Raw genomic sequence first — 16,129 nt, forward strand, 5'->3', positions numbered from 1 at the left:
TTCGGCGACCAGTTACGTCACCTCGAGCCCAAGTATTGGGGATCTTCCTAAAGAAAGGCCCGATGTCCCTACATCTCCGACATATATAAAGATTGACGTTACTGTCGTTGAAATATTTGGGATAATTTTGTATCTGTCTGTTTCCCCTTGCCTATTGAGAAAGGCACTGCTATAACCGCGTGACAGGACAAAAGTTTGAACAGGAGAAACGAAAGTGACGTCATAAAAGATAGTTGATTGTTGATGAGATCTCAATGGTATCTTACGAGAATTTGCGAATAATTCATTTAAGACTGCAAGAATTCAAGATATATAAAAAAATATTTGGTGACAGAAATGTATTTCTCTTCGATGACATCTCTTTCATGCGATTATTCCCAGCAAAAGAACATTGTTGTATTGTATAAAAACAGTGGTGTGCTGTAAAGATTAATTTATAGTACCAAGTTTCATTCTGCGAACTCATCATTAATATGAGGTAAAAGGATGATACAGAGTTTATCGACCTATTAGATAATTTACAGTTTGGCGAAATAACAACTTCTGAGTTTGAAATACTATGAGTGCGAAGGAGTGATATATAGCAGTAAGAATATTCCAGATAGTAAGATTCGTAGACGAATATAACACAAAAATGATTGATGAATTAGCGAAATTACGTCGTGTGTACGTTATTCATTGAGTAGGCGAGAGTCGGGAAGCAGCTACATGCGAGAAAAAAACTTCCGAAAATATTATTCATGCAGATGTAAATAATCATGGATAACTGTTGCATGCAATAACATTAGCCGAGGGATCACGAGTTATGTTGCGACGAAACATACCAATTTCCGTTGGTTTGATAAACGACGCAATGGGAATGGCAAAGAAATTTATTTGTCAGAAATTTATTTGAAGAGGTCAGCTGAAAGTGAGAGAATTGGAAGCAGATTCAAATATGCTGACGGCTACATTCCCATATCTCCAGTAATAGCAATGTTTCAACTGACGAAATGTTACGGAGATGTTGAATAAAGAATGTCATCGCTTGTGCTAAGCTGGACAGTAGCGGTACACAGATTACAAATGGCTATAATAGATAGGACCGTAATTGATCTTGGCAAAGAGAATTTTGCAAAAGTGCAAATCTATGCCGCTTCTAGTCGTGTGGAAAGTTTAGGCAGCTTGGACATATCTGATCTAGCATCGAATGAAATTTTTAACAAACCATGTGACGAAAGAGCACTTGCAGCGACCAGTTTCCATGGAGAAACGCTCAGACACAAAGAAATGAAATTGGCGAATAATAACATATCATTCGCAATAACAATAGTTAAGAATGGAAAAGTAGGAAATTTGTAAGCTATCTCTACAAGACGTATAAGATTACGTCACAATAGCTTAATTCAATCCAAAGTAATCAATAAACCTTTAAAATTCTATCTTGCTTTTGGCATCTAATGTGAACAAATGGTTATTTATAACAGTGTCCTCTGCGGGAACCAATGCGGCTTCGCAAATCGTGCCCAAAGACGAGCAGGTTATTATCCGCTAACTGTGAGAGGGCGATTGCGAAAACCGGTAGGCGTTTTCAGCTACTGAAGATACCGTAACTCGTTGCGATTCTTTCAACCGCAGCAGGGTCGAAGGTTACAACAGCGAATAGTTGTTTGTAGATATTTGCTATTATTAATTATTATATCAAGAAATCAGAATTTATATTTCAAACGAATATATATTTCAAATCGAATTTATATTTTCAAAATAACGCCCTTGTAAGTTGGTAATAAGTTGAACGCCCTTCGCCGACAAGAGGTCGGATTGATAGCTCGTCTACGCACTACCTCAAATTCTCTTGCAGCCGCCTCATTCTCGCTTTTGGTTCGCTTCTTAGAACTCGCGACAGAATTTGTTTGTACAACTCTATAATTCGCGCGATCCTCGCTGCATCCTACAAAAACTTCATCGCAACCGTCCATGTCGTTTCCACCCGACGCTATTGCGGTTATGTTTGTCGCAACCGATTCATCTAACGAAATTTTGTTCATTACGACGGTGTCCTTGAGACAAGCACTCGTGGGAACTACAACTGCCTGCTTGTGTCGACACGAGATAGATCTACCTCACGCGCTCCCGTCTCTATGTCTACTTTAAGGACCTCTGGAAACCCATCGGAATTCTCGTTTTTTATTCTACTAATGGAGATATCTCCCCTCTTCATGTTTATCTCAACGGTATCCAGGAAGTCTGTACCTATCAACAACGAGTGTTGCATCGCAGTGTTCGGAACTACGTGTATCGTTATATGATACAATTCACCGTCTATAATAATATCTGTCGGAAATTTCCCGAGCGTAAAATTTCTTTTAGACCCGATACTGTGAAATTCAATAATGTCTCGACTTAATTTGGGCGCTCCGATTCTTACATACTGATTATACCGCATCAAGGTTAACTCGCTACCGGTGTCTACCAGCGCGCTCAGTTCGAAATTTCCGATCTTCACGACTTTACCACGCTTCGTCGGTAACAATCGAAACACACTACCAACCTCTTTAATGGACTCGCTCAGATTGTCGCACCTCGATGCAATGTATCCGTATTCTCTACACTTGAAACATTTAGGTCCCCTCGACTTGTTCGGACACTCTGCACACACGTGTTCTTCATCACCGCAATTATAACACCTTTTATACTTCCTTACATCTTCCGACTGCTTGTATCTTCCATTGTCCTTAGCTCTCACCGGTCTCATAGTTGACTCTGCTATACGGGATTCTTGTTCCTCATAGATGATAAGATTTTCTTTTAGCTCTTTTATTGATTTAGCCCCGTACAATATTGTTTTATTGACTTCTTTGTCTCTTATTCCATCTATGATGTACCTTATCTTTGCTGCTTCTTCCATATTCATTTGACTGGCTATACCAAGCATTCGGTACATGTACGCTGTACATCCTTCGTCGTCTCCTTTTTTTTTTTTTTGTTTCCTGCAGTTTCCGGTGTATTTGCCAAGTGTTAAATTTTTTCGAAAACTCCCTTATCAGACCTTCTTTTAACTCGCGCCAAGTTCTAGCATGGCACTCATAATTCACAAATATTTTTGCCGATCCGTTCATCAACTTTTTTGCATAAATTACCTTTTATTCTTTTGTCCACCTACATATGCTTGCAGTTTCTTCGAACGCCTCGAACCATTGATTAATATTTTCGTTGTTTTCGCCTGTAAAAACTTCTAAGGCGTCTTGGACATCCTGAAAACTTACTGTTGTATACCTACGTGCTTTCCTACGGAATTTGTCAGGTTTTTGATATACACCTCGCACGTTCCTTTTGCTTTCTCTTTCGTCTTCTTCGTCGTCTTCAGTTTCGCTTTCGTCGTCGTTCTCTTCTTCCGACGACGTATTCTCTTCTTCCATCGCCGCCTGTAGTCTCACACGTAGTTCAGCTTTTCTTCCTCTCGTCTCTAGCCCCATACTAGCAAGACGTTCTCTTAATTCTTTTGTCCTAAGCTTCTCGAGATCTTCGTCTTCATCTCGATCACGCTTAGTTTTTGGTATTGCCCCTGAACCTTGCTTCTCCGTGGTCTTTTTACCGTTTGCTGGCTCTTTAGGACTTGGTTGTCCAGTACTATATGCTCGACTTAGCCTGGCAACCAACACTGACCTTGCACCAGATATTGGTAGATTTAACTGTGCAAGCTTGTTTCTTAATTCTTCCAGCGTTAGATTTTCCTCACTTGAAAACTGTTCTTCTTCACAATTTGCCATTTTCAACTCTTTTCTTTTCAGCACGAGTAGTTCCGTAAAACGTGTCGTTCTCTGTCTGGTTTCAATCCCGGATGAGCCCCCAAAATGTAGTATCGGAAAGGATAGGATTAGGATAATTTAGATTTGTAAAATTCTCCTAATGCTATTTATTTAAGATAAATAAAAATAACAGAGATTTATTGGACAGAGAACGATAAATGTTCAACTTGAACTAAACGCAAAAATCTTATTCTACTCAAATCACTCTCGCAACTCTATAACTCTAACAACTAAATCTCTCAAGAACGCTAGCAACTCTGGCAACTCCGCTGACTCTTTCAACTCTACAACTCTACTCCTCCGCTTCTCGACTAACTCTGACCTCTCGATAAAACGTTCTCACCTCTCGATCAACGTTATTTTGTCCTTTTCCTAATCCGGTCCTGTTTTCGTGCCGCAAGGACTAGATGACTTTAGTCAATAGGTTTTTCTCTTATGTAAACCAACAGCCGAAGGTCAGACGACAATGTTTTGGTTTGTTTCTAACCAGGTTTTTTCCTCACGATACTACAATACACATGTATATATATATATGTCGGAGATGAAAGAACACCGGAACCCCTCCCTGGATTCGCGGGAATACCGTAACGTTGTAACTTAGATTAAACAAATGCCGCTCCGACTATTCGAGATTTATGATCATGAGCTTGGGCTCGAGGCGACAATCAGTCGCCGAACGTAGCCGCGGTCAAAGGGATGAACGTTTTATCTAACAAAGGCACAGAGTAACTCTATACCTCTCCTTAAAAGAAATAGTCGTAGCGACACGTGGCAGTAAATACTTCAATAGTTTCTATCCCGCGGCCCGCCACACGCAGATTTTGTCCTCCGGGTAAGATGATCACCGGGTGTCGGCATGCCTTTGCGGCGTATGTTTAGCTAACGTGAGGACCCGCTATAGATCTTAAGATTTAGTCAAGCGAAGTCCGTCAAATAGACTTTGTTGCAACTACGGGAAGATAGGAGAAACCTATCCCCCACGAGCGTTGCCCCCCGTCAACAACCTCCCCTCAAGGGCGGCCAGCATCTCTTTCAAAACGCCGATATGGAGATCGACCAATTAGCAATAGCGCTAATTTCCCTCTCCTTCGGAACGAAAGCTTTCTTTGACGAATCCGAGGATCTCATATCCTTAGACCCACCCAATATAGTTTTCCTCGACGACATCGTCGAGACGGAGAGGCATTCTTTGGTACGTATGTATATATATATGTCCGATATAAACGAATCCCTATTGGCGCTAGACGTGATCATCATGCAATAGAGGAGATATTTACTAGTGCAAATATGACTATGAACGAATTGGACAAGTAATCGCGATAATTAGGTACTCGAGAAGCTAATGACAATGATCCTAGGCTCACTAACGAATCCGCGGTCAAGGGGATGACGAACTCTACTTTTCTTCAGCGTCTAAGTTGTACTCAATGTTAATGCACGAGGCAATCACTACGTATCTGAGAGTTACTTGAATCGTCTTTGCGATCGTACCGGAGAGTGGTTCTCCATCACGGTAACGCTGTCGAGGAAAATTATGACGGGTGTGCCTAAGGGCACGAAATCATCGGATTCGTGGAGAAAAGCCTTCATTCGGAAAGTGAGGGAAATCGGCGTTACTGTTAATTGGTCAATTTCCATGTTGGTGGTTAGGGAAGGGTGCTAGTCGCCCTTAAGAGAAAGTTCGAGAAGAGGAAGCGTCGTTCGTGAGAAAATAGATTTCTCCTATTTTCTCGTAGTTGGGACGAGGACTGTTTGTCGGTTTGAAGGACTTTAGTTAAACAGATCTTAAGATTTATAGCAGGTCCTCGGGCTAGCTGAACATGTACTGTGGAGACGCGTCGACATCTGGTAATCATCTTACTCAAAGAATAGGGTCTGTGTGTGGCGAGCCACGCGACAGAAACCGTTGGAATGTTTACTGTCGCGTGCCGCTACAATAATTTCTTTTAAGGAGAGCTATAGAATTACTCCATCCCTATGTTAAGTAAAAGCGTTCATTCCGTGGCCGCGGCCACGTTCAGCGACTTGTTGTCGCCTCGAGCCCAAGCTCGCTATCCCAAATGTCGGACAATTGTAATTGAGTTAAATTATAGAGACTAAAATGTTGGGGGTTTTCCGAAGAATTCCAAAGGGGAGGCCCCGGTGTCTTTTCATCTCCGACGTATATATATCGGAATAGAGAGAAAAAACGCATGGGTGAACGTATTATAGAAATGCTTTATTCAGAAATGTTAGAAATTCGAATTTCCAATGGTTTTTATTCGATAGAATAATGTATTGATAGATGGATTTACTATAGTGGATTAAACGGAAAACGATGATTATTTAACGTGAACTTAATGCAGTAGTATGATATGACAACTCTCGATTAACGACTCTTGACTCTAGACTTTCAGGTGGCCAACTGAACATCAATGACTGCGGTGCTGAAATATATTGATGGTCGTTAGACCTATTGAAGTTTCCCGACCCTTTCGGTTTATCGGCATTTGCGCTTTATCATCGACATTGTCTGTATTGTCGGTGATCTTTCCGCGGTACTATAATAGAGACCAAAGAAGCCGCTGTAAAGAGGATCGTTGTGCCAAAGACTAAACACTAGAGAAGATTTTTTTTTTTTATTCATTAGAATATTTACAATCAATTCTCGTTGAGAATTATCAGTAACTTAATTTGGCGTGATACAATGACATGGATTATAATAGCTTTATATTGTTGATTCTAGTAGAACTAAGGATTTAATCTAGTGGGTATTTTCTTTTTAGTCTGCGGATCTGGTCCGTCGTGTCCAGTAGTTGGGTGACTAGTGGGTTGTGGTGGTTGTTGACTCTTGTGTTATATCTGCTTCTGGACTTGTGTATTTCATCTTTGACTGTAGGTATCTTGAGGTCACGGTGGATTATTTCGTTGGTAATATACCAGGGTGCATTTAATAGGGATCTTAGCGTTTTCGATTGGAAGCGTTGGAGTATTTCAACGTTGGAGTTACTTGCTGTTCCCCATAGTTGGATTCCGTAGGTCCAGACAGGTTTTATTACGGCCTTGTGGAGGGTTATTTTGTTCTGTATGTTTAGTTTGGAGCGTCGGCCCGTGAGCCAATAGAATTTTCTTAGTTTTTCCTTTAGTTGCTTTGTTTTTTCCGAGATATGTTTTTTCCAAGTTAGCCTCCTGTCCAGGGTCATGCCGAGGTATCTTACGGAGTCCTTGCTTGGGATTATTGTGTTGTTAATGGTGACCTGGGGGCAGGTTTGTTTTCGGAGCGTGAAGGTTACATGGGAGGATTTTTTTCGTTTATTTTAAAACCCCATTTTTGGAACCACTTTTCCATGGAGTCGAGACCTCGCTAGAGAGTAGATGAGGCAATTGCCGGGTCTGCGTGGGTAGTTAATAGTGCTGTGTCGTCGGCAAATGTTGCTATTGTTACCTCGTTAGATATGGGTAAGTCGGCAGTGTAGATGGAGAATAGTAGGGGTCCGAGGACACTACCTTGTGGTATGCCGGATTCTATTGGGAATGTTGCGGAAGTGGCGTCTAGACATTTAACTATGAATTGTCCGTTGGTTAGGTAGGATTTTAAGATGGAGTAATATGGGTGGGGTAGGATTTTTTTAAGCTTGTAGAGTAGCCCTTCATGCCATACTTTATCGAATGCCTGTTGGATGTCTAGGAATACCGCTGAGCAGTATTTTTTCTTTTCAAGGGTTTGGCTGATCATGTGGGTTATGCGGTGGATTTGCTCTACTGCTGAGTGTTGTTTTCGGAAGCAAAATTGGTGATCTGGGAGTGTTTTCAATTCTTCTAGGAGTGGAAGGAGACGATTCGTGAGCATCCTCTCGAATAGTTTAGACAGGGTAGGTAAAAGACTGATTGGGCGATAGGAGCTGGTTTCATATATTGGTTTACCGGGTTTGGGGATGAGAGTGATTAGTGAGATTTTCCACGCCTTAGGAAAGTGTTCAAGGCGGAGGATGGCGTTAAAGATTGATGCGATGAGTGCAATCCCTTTTATGGGAAGTTCCTTGATTGCTTTATTTCCTATTAGGTCGTGGCCTGCTGCTTTCTTGGGGTTTAGGCGACTGATTGCTTCTATGATCTCTGCAGAAGTGAAGGGTTCAATAGGAGGGGACATTTGGAAGGGGGTGTGCTGGTATTCGGTGACGTCCGCTGCAGCTATGGAGGAATGCGGTTGGAATACTTCAGTCAAGTGTTTGGCAAATAGGTTAGCTTTTTCTATAGGGCTACGCGCCCATCCACCCTGTGGGCAGCGGATTGGAGGTATTATTTGTGGGGGGCGCGTGAGTTTCCTGGAGGCTTTCCATAGTGAGTAGTTGGAGTCGGCTGTGGGGGACAAGCTGGCGAGATATTTGTGAAAACGGTCATTATTGTAGTTTTTTATGGTTTTGGATAGTTTTCTAGTTGCGTTGTTTAGTTTGCGTTTGTCCTCCGGTGTTCTATGTGTCTGCCATATCCTTCTTAGTCTACGTTTTTCTGCTATTTTTTTAAATATGTACTGGGATTATTCGTGATTGCTGATGGATGTTTTTGCCGGTGTGGAGAAGCGGATAGCGTTTATTATGCTCGCGTTTAGGTATTCCGTGGCTGCTTCGATTTCTTCATTGGTTTTTAGTGAGGTTGAGGCTGAAGTTGTGTGGGTAAAGACTTCTCTAAAGAGCTGCCAGTTGGTGTGTTGGTTATGAATGGAGCCATTAGGTGTATTCTCGATGATAGTTGAACTGACTGTTACTATCACGGGGGAATGATCAGAGGAGAGATCAGCCGAGGAATTGATTTGGACGTGTCTTGACGAGATATTTTTAGTTATGAGGAAATCAAGGAGATCGGGTATTTTGTTTGTGTCGGTGGGCCAGTGTGTGAGTTCGTATGTGGTAAGGTAGTTGAGGTTGTTGGTTATTATGCTGTTGAGGAGGTTTTTGCCTCTTACTGTAACCAGCCTGCTGCCCCATTGGGTGTGTTTAGCATTGTAGTCTCCTCCGGCTATGAATGTATTGCCCAGGGTGTCCAGGAAGTTGTCGAAGTCTTCTTTGGCGATGGAGTGTCTGGGAGGGCAGTATACAGCTGAAGTGGTGATTGTACCATGACAGTCTTCTATTGCTACGTTTGTTGCTTGGAGGTAGTCTTTCTGGAATGGTGGAAGTTCGTAGTGCTTAATGTTTGATTTGATTATGATTCCGGTGCCGCCGTGGGCCTTTCCGCTGGGGTGTTGGGTATGGTAGAACTTGTATCCGTTTATGTTCAGGTAGTTTTTGTCGGTGAAGTGGGTTTCAGATATGAGCATTATGTCGATTAGCTGGTGTTTTAGGAAGAGTTCTAGCTCAAGTTTGCGTTGCGCTAGACCGTTGGCATTCCACGGAGCTATGCGTCTTGGTTTTATTTTGTGTCGGGGCGTATTAATTTATCCATGATGAGTGTTAATAGCGATAGCAAATTGTTTATTTGCTCTGATTGTTTCTCTATTAGCTTTTCAAGTCTAGAGACGTTGTCTGTATTAGGTGAGATGGGGGCACTATTTTGGGGAGTATCCCTGTGGCTATTTGGTGTATTTCGAGTGCCTTGTACCGCTTGGGCATAGGAGTTTGAGGGAGTGGTGAGTTTGATAGGGCTGGGTGTTTGATTGGTTGGGGGGATTGGGGTAAAGGTGAATTTCGGCGAGCTGGGTGTTTGGTAATTTACCTCTTTTGTTCTAAGTTTGGGGTACTTGTTTGAGTACAGAGTTTTGTAGGCTGAGCAGCCTTTGTAGTTGGCAGGATGATCACCTTGACAGTGGATGCACTTCGCTGGGGTTTCCGGTGATTTCCTGCATTGGTCGGTGGGGTGTGTTCCTGCACATTTGACGCAGCGGAAGGTATGGTTGCAGTATTTCTGCGTGTGCCCGTATCTTTGGCACCTTTTGCATTGCACTATCTCCTTTTTGGTTTGCGGTGGTTCGAGTTTTACGATGGCGTTCATTAGGCGGCTGATGTTGTAGATTTCCTTGTTGTTGGGTTTCTGTTTTAAATCCATGAAAGATAGGGATAGCGGGTCTTTTGTGACTCTATGCCTTATGTTGCTGACATTGGTGACTTCGTGGCCGAGTTTCGATAGTTCTATTTTTAGTTCGTCGATGTCTGCGGAGTGGTGGATGTTTCGTAGCACCACCCGAAAAGGTCTTTCTTCTTTGAGTTGGTAGGTGTGGAAATTGGCGTTCAGGGTCTTAAGTGTCTTGGTGAGCTTCCTGTAGGCTTCTGGATTCGTCGGCAGGATTTTTACTTGGTTGTTGGTTATCTTCAGGTTGTAGTCCTCCTTGGAGATATCTCTCTCTAAGGACTTGATCATTGTCTGGATGTCGATGACATCATTAACAAATATTGGTGGGGGAGGGGGGCTTCTCTGTGCTTGTTGGTTTGGTGGCGGGCCTGCGATTTCCATGGCGTCGTTTGAGGATTCTAGTATTGCGAACCTATTGTGGGTGTTGATTTGTGTTGTTTGCTGTTGGTTTGAGTTTATGTTTGGTGATTCAATTTTGCGTTTTTTCGCCTTATTGGCGTCGTTGGCGCATGGGGATCTGCTGCACTTCTGCCACGGGGGGAGTAGTGCGGGGTAGTTGTAAGTTTGCGTGGGCGAGCCTGGTGGTGATTGCTGGGCCATCATCGAGCTAGCTATTTCAATATAAATAACTAGTCGTGTGCCTATGAGGCAAGGTTCGGGTAGGGGTTAGATGCGTAGGCTTTTCTTCTCTCTGGCGGATAGGAGACACTTGGGAGGATTGGAGCACGTTGTGTTCACTTTCGACGGTTGGGTGACACGTGTTGCTTTCGAACTTCACTGGGCACTAGAGACACGTCTGCACGCTTCGGCACTCAACAGCGAACTGACCAGAGAAGATGTAGAGTTTTTCTAGCAATGAGACTCACTGCAACAATTTGTATTATTACACATTACTCCATAAAATGACTTTTTTATTCTTGATTTTTATCATATTTTAGCTTTAATAATCATCCCTTAAATTTTTTTACATCTGTAGTCGAACATCCTGTATATAACTCGTTCAGAATAAGGCGCTTGGAACGAATGTAGCTTTCATTTTTGTTGGTTTGGATAGCCTCAATCATAAAAATAGATATGCGTGTCAGCTAAAAACTTTGTATCTACAAATAAGACCATGAGGCATCGTGTGATGGTGAGCGAGTTAGCGGAATAATGCTCTTGCTGCTCTGCAGTCTCAAATATAATTTTCTGAGCAACAAATAGTACAGCATATTCCATATTCTTTTGTGCAAAACGGTGTTGGCATATCCTATGACTAAAAATGAGGGAAAAAATGTTGTGTTAATCCATTTCTAAAAAGTTAGAACACAAACGCGAAACAACCGATTAATTTTTCGTTCGATAAAAGATATAGTATCCTCGTTATATTACAAACTTCTCATTGATTTCTTTATATTGATTCCTGACGTACATTAAATCATGTTACATAAATTTCTTCGTTTACAATTAAAAATCACAATTAAAAATCTGGTTGAACCAAAGAATTACTCGACGTTGTTGAGGTGCGACATTGTTGGTACTCGTTGCCTGTTATATTTAAACGAAAATTTCGCTAATTTCGCATCATCATTACAACTTTTTGATAAAAAGTTTATAAGCCTATGTTTATATGATTCTTTTATTCTTAATTATGGAATATGCTGGCAATGTTTTACGATGAGTGAATAGAATACTCTATATTACATGTGTACATATGTGTGTTGAACATTTTGGCTCTACTTAACAAGTAATGTGTTATTGAACGTTTTGTCTGTCATTCGGACAAATGTGAATGCTAAGGCAAAACGACTGACGTCTACATAAACATTTTGTAGTGTAAAGTTAAATTGTTTATCATTTATCTAGTATTTCTATATATTAACCTTTTTTGCCGTTTTCATATTTACAAATAATTTGATATCACATAAATGATCTGTATATATACATATAGAAGCATTATTATGACTAAGAACACGCGAAGCAATTTTTAAAGAAGTAATAGGCTCTTTTAACTGTTTCTTAACTGTACACACAGGGTAGTCGACGAAAGTCGACAAAAAGACGTTGAGATTACCAAATCAATTTTATAGAAATTAGTCACACTACTATTACAAAATAGATTTCAATTGCAAACTGTTGATTACATATACAAATAGCCAAGTTCATGTTGATTGAAAATATTACAATGTCGATTGAAAAAAATTACAACAAAATAATTTTCCAATATCTATGTAAATATCCATGCTTCTCTCTTCCCCTCTTTCTAAGTAAGACAACAAGTAATTTAAAATATTAGCTTTTGTTACAGCCATTACAATAGAAATTTGCTAATAATTGGATTGAGTATTTTTATGCAAATTCATCTTTTTGAGAATATAGATAGGGAGGAAAATTCTTTTATCACATTATACGCACTTTATGTAATTTTACACTTTAAAATTTCCTATGAATACCTAATATGGTCATCTACTGAGAATATTCAATATACGGGATGAAGGTAACCGGAACCACTTCGATCACTGTGCATGTCATGATTTTAGTGACAAATGTTTCAGATATAAGTTGGTTTCAAAGATGCACGGAAGGTCAAGTTTTGTTTTTTGTGAACTGCTCGAATTCAAGTTACTATTTTTAGAGGTATCGCAGTGGCTACAGTTATGCCACTTATAAACTAATGTATTTTTATATGAATAGGTTAATTCTTTTCTATATAGGATTATGAGTTGGATCGACTAACATAATAAAAAGTATATGATTTTATTTAAAAAGATAGATCTGACCTTCATATGTATTTTCGCATTCTCCTACAAAGACACTAATCGCGTCAAATTCTGTCCTCTTTGCAACCATTCAACTTTTATCTGAAATACTTTTCACTAAAATAGTGAAGATGTAGTGATCGAAGTGGTTCCAGCTGTATGACCTGTTCGTGTATGTATATACATACATTTATGCTAAGGGACTGTTTCTTGTGTGTACTTGTACCTCTCATAGGTGAAAATAAATCAACGGTGTAAAGGATCACTTACGATGGTAGAATTAAAAATTTTCGCGCGAGATTAAGAAATTATGTGCCTGTTTCTGTAAGCAATTCAGCTATCGAGTATAAGGCGATGTGACCAATTCGTCAAAAATCGTGTCGAATAAATTGTCTGTTCTTAGCATAAATCTTCTAGATAAATGCAACTGTATGAATTTGTATGAAATATTTTAGGAGACCACATTTCTATATGTTATACGGATCCATTGTGGGGTACTGCAAACAGAAAACACCATCTTCTTAAAACAAAATTTTTTGAATGTACTTGTGATCGATGCAAGGATCCCACAGAATTTGGAACAATGTTTAATGCTTTAAAGTGCAATCGAATGTAAGTTAAGTTAAAAATTAAGTCTTATAGAAATTATTATGAAAACGAAGAATGGATTACTATAAATAAAAATATTTTCCCACTTTACAATATTGTACAGAACTGATGCAAGTACAGTAGAGTCTTCTTTATGCGAATTTATAAGCAGATATACTCTTCGGATAATGGAATTTTCTGATACTATAACAATCATTATTCTCGTGTGAAATTTCATTTATTTCAAATACAAATTAAGATTAATCGATAGCTTCTCTAAATATTGAATATCAATATCTTTTTGACTGCTAAGTCACGTAATTCTTTCAACATAAGTAATTACATCGCAGCGGAAGACTTCACACACATACAAAGCACACGCTATAGGGCTCAAGAATTAACACACCTCGAAGTAGAACACTAGAAACATTTACTAGAACTAGTGATCTCAACATATTATCCACAGGAAGACCAACACACTGGCAGACGGATCTAAACAAAATTCCTCACTTGCTTAATTTTGCAGGTATAAAAGGAGTAAACGCAAACAAATTAAAAGTAACACCCAGTCTGGAGCTTAGCTCCCATCATACACCGTTAATAATAGAATACGCAAGCAAACTAATACTTTATAACAAATCAGAGTCGCTTTGCAATAGAAGCATCAAATGGCAAACATAAAGAACTAATCAAGAGCGAAATCAACTGCAATATTCCATTGAAAACACCTGAACGCATCGAACAGGCAGTAACAACATTGACAGAAATTATGCAAGAAGCAGCAGGGGCAACTATTACTTATAAACCAAAAGAAACCAAACATCCTTGACAAAATCAGAGAAAAAAGGAAAGCGAAAGTAAAATGGCAAAAACATAGAACATGTGAAAACAAAAAACATCTATACAAACTTGCAAAGGAAATAAAAAGTAAAATAAAAGATCATAATAGTAACGAATTCTCAAAATTCATAGAAACACTCTCTGTGGAAAGCCACGAACAAAATAAAGAAGCCAATAAAAATAATCCCAGCAATTAGAAAAGCAGATAACATATGGGCCTGAAGCAACGAAGAGCAAGCTACAGGATTGTTCAACCACCTTTGTAACACATTTACTCTATATAATATTAACAACAGTAAAACCAAATATCATTGAGACGAAGATGCGCAAAATACTAGTAGCTCAACTGACAAGCACCGTACCATACCTAATACAACAGTTCAAGAAATGAGAATCATAATGAAGAAAACAAAAAACAATAAAGCACCAGGAGTCGACCCAATCTATGGTAAAATCTTGAAAAACCTTCCCCCAAAAGCAATACGTTTAATCATAATAATGTTCAATGCAATTTTAAGAATTCAATACTTTCCTAATCTATGGAAGTTAGCACAGATCATAATGTTAGCTAAACCAGGCAAAGACCCACAGCAAACTGTATCTTACAGAGCAATATCACTACTTCCAGTGTTTTCCAAAATAGTAGAGAAAATAATATAACCAACAATAGAACAAGAAAAATTTATACCAGATTACCAATTTGGATTCAGAAAAGAACACTCCACGATAGAGCAAAAGGCACAGGCTCGTCAACGAAATTTTACCAGCAATAGAAAGGAAACAATACTGTACAGGCCCCTTCATGGGCATTGCGAAAGCATTTGACAAAGTGAACCATGAAAGCCTCTTACAAACAATCAAAAAACACTTCCCGGAATAAATCCACCACTTACTCAAATCATACCCAAGCAACAGAACCTTTATAGTAAAAATAAAGGATGTATATTCTGAAGTAAAAGACGCTGCCTGAAGGCAGGGGTACCGCAAGGAAGCGTCTTAAGCCCAATATTATACACACTATACACGGCCGGCATACCAACAACTACCAACAGCAAAATACTGACATTTGCGGACAACACGGCTGTGCTAGTCAGGCATACTAATCCAGCAACAGTAGCTACATTACTACAAGAGCACATCACAAAAATAGAAAAGTGGCTACAAGATAAACAAATAAAAGCAAACCCCAATAAATGCCACCATATTACATTTACACTAAGAAAACAGAAACCACCAAATATCCAATTGACTGGCACGCACATAACACAAACAAGGCAAGTTAACACGTTGACGCCGGCGCCGATATTCAGGGTTTTCTCTATGATGTGGCGCCCGACTGCACGGTCTGCTTCGTACGGCTGCGCAGCGCCAGATTAGACTGTTCAGCACTGTTAATTTATAGCAAAATTACAAAAGCTATACGATTCCTGTTGGGTTCAATGAATTCCGTGGACTTCAACTAGTACATTGATATAGAATAGTTTGGCAATATCAATTTGCAGATATCTATAAATATTAAGTAAAGCTGATGGGACCAACTTTGACCCTAATTTTGGAGTACTCTTTTCGATTTTTCTCAAACAGTAGAGATCTGACGCGAATTCCGACTATTGCAACGTATACCAAACAGTGCAAATAAACCAACTACTTTGCATCATTAGTCTACATCCACCTTGAGCGGTAATATTGTTCAAGGGGCGCAACCTCAAGATAACAGTTGCGCCTGACTCATCGCCGTCTAATTGATAGGTCGCAACAAGTTCTGTATCAAATTCTTACAATTAGCAGTCACTAAATTGAATTAAGGAAAGAATACATTGTATACGAACACCAATACAATATGTACATGCCTGAAACAGAAAAGGGCACCTATTACTGAGAAGTATCATGTTGGAATAGCAGAACGTTCGAATAGTACTGTATTCGGATAACGGATGTTCAGATAAAGAAGGCTCTACTGTAATAGAATTTAGAAAAGGAAGCACAATTTCGTAATTGTTTCTATATTCGCGGAGATATAGAGGATGTTTCAAACTATTACATTATATTTCGAATATAAATCTTTTAACACTTAGCCAACCGGCGCGCGTCACAATGAATTATACGTTTCCACCGCGCATTTTTCCAAGT

Source organism: Bombus terrestris, chromosome 17 (assembly GCF_910591885.1).
Source record: "Bombus terrestris chromosome 17, iyBomTerr1.2, whole genome shotgun sequence".
NCBI lineage: Eukaryota > Metazoa > Arthropoda > Insecta > Hymenoptera > Apidae > Bombus > Bombus terrestris.